Below are 10,716 nucleotides of genomic sequence, written 5' to 3' on the forward strand. Positions count from 1 at the left end.
CGGGTGGGTGCATTGCTACTCAGGAGTAGCTAATTTGTGGTCCTTGGGATGCTGTTGGACTTCTGTTCCCTTCAGCCACAGCCAGTAGCCAAAGATAGCAACCTTTGGAGGGCTACAGGTGCTCCATCTTGGTGTAAGCAATGTATCCAAGGAAAAACTGCAAACAGAGAATTGGGGACACTTAAATACCTCCAAAACTCTTATATTTCAAAGCAGACGTACCAGTGGAAATGTTTAAAATTGGGGTGAAATGGAAATACAAATGTTTGTAATTCAGCCAACTCGGATGCAAATCTGTGCTGAGTAGGGCACCGTAAGTGATTTGCATGTTCTCCTTTTATACATACATTTATACTCGAATCCTAACAATCTAGCCCAGAATTTCCAGTTTTCGCAGGCTGATTTATTTTAAAGATTTCTAGGTGTTATTTTAAAGCACCAGTGGCAGTAATCTTGAAGCATTCACAGTTATGGGTTACAAGTCTGATATGCAAACAAAAATTGAAGTGTTAAAATAAGTATAAACTACTCAGCATCAGGGCTTATGCAAGTCTTTGAAATGCCTTTACAGTAGCAGGGGCCGCCAAACCCAAGTACTGGTTTTGTTACCTCAACAACAGCCAGCAGTTTAAACCAAGCATGATTGCACTTTTGCAACTTTAGTTTCTATTTCTGAAGTTGCCAACTTCCTAGCAAATCATCCTTTATAGATTGGAGCGGTGCAAATACGAATCCTGCCACGTGCCAAGAAGTCTATTTCAATGGAAAGAGCGGTTCCATTCATGCCATGAAATGTAGTACAGGATTGGGGAACCTGTGTCCAACCAGATGTTGCTGGACTTCCACTCTTTCCATCCCTGACTGTTGCCCTTGCTGGCTGAGGCCGATGGGAGTTGGAGTCCAATAACACCGGAGGACCGCGAGTTCCCCATCCTTGCTGGAGTGCAAGGAGATCTTTTCCTTTCTCCTCCACTCACAGCAACTCATTGCACAATGTGGGACACTGGACTGGGACATGTCAGTCCTGAATATGTTTGTGCCCATATGTTTGGTTAGCAGAACTCAGCCACTTTGTACAGCTAATTTTCTTGTTGATTTGTTGAGTACTTGTAGTCTTAACTGCAAAAGTAGCCTTTATTTATTTAGTGACCATGTTACCATATACATGTATATTTATTTTTGATGGAAAATCTTTATATGATTTTGTTTCTCATAAATTATGTACATAAGATTTATTTTTATGCATTTAGCACTTAAATACCATTGTCTGTCACTTACTGTCTTTAGCTTCTGAAATGTTAACACATACCATGCTGTTTTTAAAGCCAATGATCTTTGTGTTTTGGCCGCCTTAGATAATTGATCTGCTAGCAAAGTGCTTTGGTAGCTGGCCTTTAAACACATGCCAATAGTTTTTATGAGCCAAAATATGCCGCACCAAAATGTCTTAGAATTAAAATGCTCTATAAAACATGAATGAGCACTCTCTTTATTGAAAATGTCATTTTTGAAGTCTTTCTAATATGGTTCTGTTAGGTAGTTGCAAGCATTGCGATCCTATGTTTTTGCCCACTCAGAAGTTAAGTCCTCTTAAGAGTTCAATGGGACTTGCTCCCAAATAAGATAGTCTAGGATTGCCATCATAGTAAGCATGCCTAATTAAACCATGTGAAACTGAACTCTGTTCTGTAAGTCAGAGGTGAGCAGAATCTCAACTAGGATTTCCTGGTGGGCCTCTAGGTGATTTGAAGTAGATTGGCATTGGTTTCTGGCTCCTAATTGTTTAACCATGGTGACAACAGATGACCTCTCCACCACAGAAGAAGAAGAAGAAGAAGGAGAAGAAGGAGAAGAAGGAGAAGCTGGAGCATATTAATCAGGAGTGGATTTATTTATTTGGTATAGGACTGTGAGTTCAGTCTACTTCTGATGCTCAGAACAAATTCCTGAGCTAAAAATTATTTCATTCTAAGTGTATGTCTTTGCACTTATTCATTCATTCATTTAAATAATGAATTAGGATTCATTTCACTTTTACAGGACCGTATATTTCCCCCCCTCCCCCAACAAAGTTGTATCTCTGTGTATGTGACTCAGTGACTTCTGAGAGGGGTGGGCAAGAGAATTAGGAGGGTGTTTGTTTAAGTATAAGATGGCGTAGGGTTTCCCTCTTTTACACATCTGAAGAAGCTTTGCAAGCACCTGGCAGGTGGCTTGGTTCCTCTCAGCAGTCCCGCTTGAGTGCAACAGCACCCCACCCCTCTGCGCCATAACATGAATATGCGACAGCCCTCCTTCCCCAACACTCAGCTGTTTCCTCACTGCTCAGCTGTGTGGATGGATTGGAGGTGGAGGAGTCCCTGTGAATCGGTTCACCCTCCACAAACCATATTTCCACATGTCCTGCTCATCCGTTCACAATGTGTGCACAGATGGATGGATGGAGAGGTGTGTGAGAGAAAGAGGGCAATTATCTTTCCTCTGTCTCATCCCATGTATAATGTACATACACACACATACAAACACACTCTGGGTGGGTTGGGGTGTGCACCCGAATGTGTGAGTGAGGATTGCCATTTTGATCTACAGTAAATGCAGATTTAACTTGCCTGTGGTCCTGTCCCTCTCCTCTTGCATATGTTCTTTAAAAAACATATTAGATGGTAGATAGCAATCACTACAAAATACCAGTTGGCAATCTTACCTGAGTGAACAAAGAAACTAAAGGAAGGGCTGTTCCCAATTTTTCTCCTTGCAATTTTTAAATCCCTACTAAAATTATCAATACAGACATAATTCTGAATCTAAATGGGTTCATGTTTCAGAGCAGAAAGAAGCTTTTTAAATGGCAGTTTTTCTTCTTTCTTTTTTAAACTGCATTTTGTCCTCTCCAGTACTATGCAGTGCACTTTGTTTTGCGGGGTGGGGAGGTGGAGTGGGAAATAAATGGACAGGTTTTTTTCCTTCCTCAAGATGGCTCTTTCCCTATCCAAATACACACACTGCACAAAGAGGTGCCACTCCTTTCAAAATACAGATGCATCAATGATACATTCAGATGTGAAATAAGTTGCAGCCGAACAACTTGCATATTCATAAAAAGTTCAGGTAGTGCAGTAGCTGTTTTTACCCTGATGCCCAACCTGCAATCCTTTGCTCTTTTTCATCTTTCAATGCCCAATCCAATATGGACTCTTCGTTCATTGGCAGGGCCTGCTCAAGACATTTTGGCAGCTGAGGCGAACCACAAAATGGTGCCCCCACCCAGCCAGGAAAGAAGGGATAAGTGGGTGAAGACCTACACCGGGAACAAGGGGGCAAATCAACGGTTTGTGGGAAAGCCTCTCCTCTTCCCGGAGGGGAGGTGTTGTGAGTGGGAATCGCTTCCCATGTCTGTGGGGGTGAGGGGGTGGGGTGGCCGCCTGCTGTGCATCATTGGAGTCCTGGGCCCGCGTCACGCACTCCAGCCAGCCAATCCGGCGGGCTGGTGGGCGTGGTTTAGCCATTTAAAATGGCCGCAGGCCCTATGAGCTACTCCTTGTTCCCGGCTTCCTCAGATCACCCATCCGCCCTTTAGGCTTTGCTTCAGCACCTGACCTTGCTATGGACCTCGGTTGGTCGCCTTGGTTGCCCAAGGGGCCTGGTACGAATTTGTTCCACTTGGCAGATTGGCTCCAGCCACTTGGTTTTTTGCCTAAAGGTATTTATCTACTTGCACTTTGACGTGCTTTCGAACTGCTAGGTTGGCAGGAACAGGGACTGAGCAGCGGGAGCTCATCCTGTTGCGGAGACTTGAACCACTGACCTTCTGATTGGCAAGTCCTAGGCTCTGTGGTTTAACCCAGTTTTTCGCCTAGCTCGTAGCAAATCACCACAACTTTTTAAGGTTTGGTGGTTAGGCATTGGAAATGGCATTGTGTGTCAGAGGGGAGGTTGTGACCATCACCTACCCCTCCCCTTGAAGGGTATTCCGTTAAAGGAATCCAGTGGTCGTGGTTCCTGTCCGATGCCCAGGTGGTGGCTAGGGCCATAGCACGACCCTCCAGTGACTCTGGGGAAAGCTTCCAGTTGATTTGCACCAACAAGCTCCCCCTACAGGTTGTTAACCCTCGTGTGACTCCCTGCAGAGCGGGCAGGAGTCAAGCATAGTCTGTTCGGATCCAGCGACTAAGCCAATACCACTCACATTCTGTAACCAATAAAGTTGTGGCCCTTTTTAGCCCATTAACCTAAAATACTTGTGTCCATTTGTCTTATTTCATCACAGAGCAGGGTCTTGGCTCACAATCAAAGGCTGCTGTCAGAATCACAGTGGGTGGGTGCAAAGTCCAGGAGACCCCAGAGGGCTGCCCCAACCATTTCCTCTCTAGGGATGGGAGGAAAACAGCAGTGCCTCCTGTTTACCGAGAAGCCCCTGGAGAAGAAGAATTGGGGGTGGGGACTGCAGAGAAGGTGGAAGGTCCAGCCTCCATGGAGTGTCGTTGTCACTCCAGCTGCTGCAGCTGTGAATCCTGTTGCCCAAGGCGACCGCCTCATCTTGCCTCATGGGTGGGCCGGTCCAGGCCACTGATATTTGTGGATTCTCCCACTTCCCCGTTTGTCTTTGCAACCCTCCATGTTTTCTTAAATAATTTCTTTTCGACTCAGATGCTTTGCGAATCTCTAGCTGTCTTCAGCCACGCAATTTCTTCTGTGCAGGGCGGTGTGTTGCTCGCCCCACCCTGCGACAAACTCTTTTCTCCTTTTACAATCAAATATAAGACCACATGGAGTAATTCAGCCTTTCAGAGCAATCAATTCAGAATGATTTTCTGTCATTGCGATGCAGGCAGCACATCAAACCTTTCAAATCTCACCTTGCAGTGCTTGTAATGAAAATAGCCATGCAGAGAGAGAGAGAGAGAGAGAGAGAGAGAGAGAGAGAGAGAGAGAGAGAGATGCTTTTGGCTCCTACAAGGAGCTCCTAGCATCATTCTGTGTAATACAGACCAACTTGCAGCGTTGCTCACTTACTCTGGTTTCACATTGCACCATGGTTTTAGTCAGATTTGCAGATTTTGCTTCCTTTAAAACTCATACAAGCTAAAACTCCCTTCAGATTTTAGATATAGAGAAGTTGTCCTGTGGTCCAAAAGAACTGAATTCTGCAAATGACAACCAAGGAATTTCAATGGAATAAAAGCTTATGCATTTTTAAATATAGTATATAAAAATGCTACCACATGAGGGCAGCATTGCCCAACTGAACCCCTTCATTTCCAACAAAGATAATACCTCAGGACAGATAGGCATAAAGGAAAATAATCATTAAAAATATATGTTTTTTATTAAAAAAACCTAGGTTATTGCAGAGGAATGTTTCAAGCTAAAAGTTGTCAGGCACTCCCTCTCCTCCTGGAGGATATTTTTGTTTAACCATTTGACAATAAAAATAAAAATGATATTTTGCTCTAGGCAAGGCCTGGCACATAATATATTAACCTTAGAGTAGTTATTGTAACTCTGTTTGATCAGGTTGCTTGGGTGATTAGAGATATCGATTATGCATTTTCATGTTTTGCTTTAAAAACACTGTAGACTTACTGCTGTTGTAAATACAGTGGTACCTCGGGTTAAGTACTTAATTCGTTCTGGAGGTCCGTTCTTAACCTGAAACTGTTCTTAACCTGAATCACCACTTTAGCAAATGGGGCCTCCTGCTGCTGCTGGAGCACAATTTCTGTTTTTATCCTGAAGCAAAGTTCTTAACCTGAAGAACTATTTCTGGGTTAGTGGAGTCTGTAACCTGAAGCGTATGTAATCTGAAGCGTATGTAACCTGAAGCGTATGTAACCCGAGGTACCACTGTACTGGTTGTTGTTCAGCCATTTGAATTGTGGGGTGAGAAGAGGAATCGCTAATGAAGTTAGGGGCAGTTCCAGACTTTCATTATTTTGGGGTGGTATTAAAACACGTCCCCCAAAAATCAGGTTGCAAAGTGAAAGTTTATTGGAAGGCCTTGAGCAACAAATCCACTTTTTGCTTTAGGTAAAGTGACAGGAAGGTGCACTGGAAAATGCGGGATAATGCCCTTGTTTTGACACGTCGTCTAACCTCCCTGCAGACAAATCAGAATGAATGCTCATTAAACAACCAACCTTGTCTAGCCTCTCAAGGACGAATGTGCAATGAATCTGGAGCTACCCGGAGGAAAAATACTACTGTGATCCAGCTTGTGGTTGACTGTGCCTCCACATTGCAAGCACATTGCCCAGTAACGGTAGCTTGTCGGTAATATGTGGTGATGGCTTCTTAGTTAAATCATTCCTGTTAATAATAATAATAAAACCCTTGTTGTGGCAGTGTTGATAGGTTGCTTTAATTAAATCTGGTCACTTGTAGCGCAACTGACCAATCTCTGCTGCTCGGCTGCTTTTCATTTTAATTGCATGTAGAGCACTGAGAACTGAAATGATCAACCTTTAGGGTATTTTCATGAATTACTGGAAAGTCATCTGCACAAATTCTCTGCATCTGTTTTGATGATTGCACTGCCAAAGCATTTTGCTGCTCAAAGCAGAGCCCAAGTCCTTGCCACCAGGGGTCACTATTCTCACTTATTTTCTGTTACAAGCAAGGCTTTTTTTCCAGCAGGAACTCAGGTGGGTGCCATTGCCATTATTAAGAGAACAAGGGAGGCATTCATGGTGAGTTTCGGCACCTCTTTTTCTAGAAAAATAGCACTGATTACAAGTATCATTTTTGCACTGTGTATAGCAGTGTGTGTGTGTGTGTGTGTGTTTGTATATCTTTTATAATGATCAGACAATAGTTGTATGATGAGCTGATCTGTTGGCCAACCTTGTTATAGCAGTTGTGCTTTGTTTTGTGGTGTCTTTAAGTAAAAGATGACTAAGGTTTTCATTCATAGGCACCTCTCAAGCAATAACTGCACACGTACAGTATTTACATTAATTGCAAATATTAAGCTTTGTTGACTGATAAAAAGTACAGACCAGTTGTTATTATTATTTTTAATATATATGACCCAAAATGGACTGCAACTTGAAAATAAGATCAATTACAATAGGTTGAAAAGCAACAGCTGAATCAACAAATGGAACAGCCAAACAGCAAGCAGCAATTATTGAAAATGGATCAGCAGCCTTGCCAATAATTCGCTTAAGAGTGGTTGGGAAGGCCTCTACTAAAAGGAAGTAGCTGGTGGATCCCTGTCAGTGACACACTTAATACTGGTGCTGACACCAAAAAGACCCTGCATCAAACACTGAGCTACACTCAGCAGGGCCTAAAGCACCAGGAAGACCCCTGTGGGATTAGGCACTTCCTGCCAAGCCCTCAATAGAATTTAACATCTCCTGCATTGTGGTTGAGAGGCTATAGACCGTTCTATTGTTTGCGAAAATGCCTGAATGTGCTGGCAAGCGAAAACGTCAGCTGAAATTAATGATTCATTTTTCAGCTTCATTTGCACGCCCTCGGGTTTTGCGCTTGCTTTTCGGCACATAGTCTGGGCTTGGTTTATTACCGTATGCCATGAACGATTGGTCTGGACCAAAGAAAAATCCCTGTGCATCTTTTGTTTCTAATTGTCGCTCTTCTTCTTGATTGTTATTTTTTAATTTTTAAAGAAGGAAAATTGCTTTTTCCTCTTTAGCAGTGGGGGCAGTCAGAGGCCTCTGGGTAGTGAATGGCTTTTTCCTGTTTCTCTATTTTTAAAAAATGAGTTGCATGGGAGACCTCAAAAAGCCATGTTCTGTGATTGTTTTTGCATTGCTTCAGTAACTCTGGAGCATTTATCCATGTAATAGCATGGTCTTCTGCTTCACTGCCTGCACAGGCCTCATGCTTCAGTAACTTTGCTTGATAGGATTCAGATGGAACACTGCTTAGTATATTTTATGTATCTGGATGAATATTACAGCAAACAAGACATAATCGGCTTGACTTGGAGGCTAATTAGGCTTTCACTTTAATGTATAAAATTATATGAGTCTGAACCATCTTGTTTACGTGGAAAGGTTGTCATGGGTTTGAAACGCGAATTATTGGCAAACAAATATGGAGAAAAATTCAATAATGATGCCTTTTTGCTTTGAAAGCATTCACAAAAAGAGTGTTAATTTCAGTGTCAAGATTTGGCCTATTGTGGAGCTTCCACAATAAGTAGACTGGTGCTCCAGATTCAGCTGAGCTCTGAGCCAAATTGGACCTTATTTATTTATTTATTTATTTAAAAATATTATTTCAAAACAAAAAAAATTACAAACATCAAATTCAAAATCCATATTCATTTTCTGACATAAGCCTAATACATAGATTACCTAAATTAAAATATATCTAATTCCTCTAGGCTTCCCTTTGCTATATGTAAATACAATGCAATTAACAAATTACATTATAAATGGTATTATAGGTTCCCATATACCCCCCCCCACTCCCCTTCACCCATGTGTGAGCTCAATATTTTACTTCTTCCCATTTTGTTGTGTTGTTATAATTTAATAATTATTCAGTTGATTCTGTTATTATTTTCTTGCTTACCCCTGCACGTTTTACACATTCTCTATTAATATTTCAATTCCGGAACTGTGTTTTTTCATGTATTCCTTCACTCCATCCCACTCTCTAATTATTCTCTGATTTGAGTGGCTGCTAATAATTGCCGTCAATTTTACCATTTCAACAAACTCAGAGTTTGTTTTGCCATTCTTGGGACTTGGGAATCAGAGTCAGGGACGGACCGCCACGGACCATCCAAAGTTGGGCTGGATGGCCAGGAGCAATCTATGGCTGTCAGGGTGGGAGAAGAGCCAAACATAATAATCATAATCATAATCATCTTCACCATCATCATCATCATCATCATCATCATCATCTACCATTTATACCCCGCCCATCTGGCCGGATTTCCCCAGCCACTCTGGGCAACCCCCAACAGAACACTAAAATACAATAGTCTATTAAACATTAAAAGCTTCCCTAAACAGGGCTGCCTTCAGATGTCTCCTAAAAGTCTGGAAGTTGTTTTTCTCTTTGACATCTGGTGGGAGGGCGTTCCACAGGGTGGGCGCCACTACTGAGAAGGCCCTCTGTCTGGTTCCCTGTAACTTGGCTTCTCGCAATGAGGGAACCGCCAGAAGGCCCTCGGCGCTGGACCTCAGTGTCCGGGCAGAACGATGGGGGTGGAGACGCTCCTTCAGGTATACTGGACCGCGGCCGTTTAGGGCTTTAAAGGTCAGCACCAACACTTTGTGTTGTGCTCGGAAACATACTGGGAGCCAGTGTAGGTCCTTCAAGACCGGCGTTATGTGGTCTCGGTGGCCGCTCCCAGTCACCAGTCTAGCTGCCGCATTCTGGATTAGTTGTAGTTTCCGGGTCACCTTCAAAGGTAGCCCCACATAGAGCGCATTGCAGTAGTCCAAGTGGGAGATAACTAGAGCACGCACCACTCTGGCGAGACAAACATCTAGCAGGAAGAGCCTGTCAAAAGGCCAAGATCTACCCTGACTGCTGGCTGCATCTTCTTGAGAAGAGGTGGCTATTGGCTCTCTCTTCCTGCTTTAGGCCTATCCTTGAAGCATCACCAATCAGGATCAATGGCCGTCTCAGTGGAGGCATTGATGCCGGGCTGGTGCAGAGCTCTCCTTTGCAAGCAAGGTGGTCCCTGGGTTACCCTAGGTTGGGTCAGCCTGACTGGAGACTGCCAGCTCAGGGTGGATTGGGAGGGGTGGCTCCTATTGTTGTTGTTGTTGTTAAGTCGTTCAGTCGTGTCCGACTCTTCGTGACCCCCTGGACCAGAGCACGCCAGGCACTCCTGTCCTCCACTGCCTCCTGCAGTTTGGTCAAACCCATGCCGGTAGCCTCGAGAAAACTGTCCAACCATCTCGTCCTCTGCCGTCCCCTTCTCCTTGTGCCCTCAATCTTTCCCAACATCAGGGTCTTTTCCAGAGAGTCTTCTCTTTTTACGAGGTGGCCAAAGTATTGGAGCCTCAGCTTCACGATCTGTCCTTCCAGTGAGCACTCAGGGCTGATTTCCTTCAGAATGGATAGGTTTGATCTTCTTGCAGTCCATGGGACTCTCAAGAGTCTCCTCCAGCACCATAATTCAAAAGCATCAATTCTTCGACGATCAGCCTTCTTTATGGTCCAGCTCTCACTTCCATACATCATCACTACTGGGACACAGCCCTAATACAGTAGTCAGTTGGCCTACTATTTATTTGTCAGGCGCTGGGGCAACCAGCTGAGATGGTAATCACCCCCTTACTCTGCTTGCAAGCAGGGCCGTCTGGCCAGTCACTGTTGGAGACATAGACCTGGGCCAGCCGGGTCAGAATGGCAATTCTGAGGGCAAGTGCAGACTGAAGCATTGCAGTGTTTTTGTTGCCCTTTCTGGAGGCCAGTTAGGGAAACAGTGACTGAAATAATGACAGACCGCAGAATCTGAGAAATGTACTCAATATGGCAATTAGACACCCTCCTTTCGCAGAAGTCGAGAAAGGGGAAAAGATCTTGAATTGTGAATGAGTTTGAAAATATTGTTGACACTGCAGGGAAATCATAAAACTGATTATTAATGACACTTAGCATTTATACGGCACTTTTCATGTTCAAAGCACTTCAGAGTAATTAACTAATTACTGCAATCTCCTCCTCCAAACTTAGCACTGTGTTCCTGCTATTAGCCCCACTGGCCTTCGTTTAATTTTAATC

Source organism: Podarcis raffonei, chromosome 11 (assembly GCF_027172205.1).
Source record: "Podarcis raffonei isolate rPodRaf1 chromosome 11, rPodRaf1.pri, whole genome shotgun sequence".
Taxonomy (NCBI): domain Eukaryota; kingdom Metazoa; phylum Chordata; class Lepidosauria; order Squamata; family Lacertidae; genus Podarcis; species Podarcis raffonei.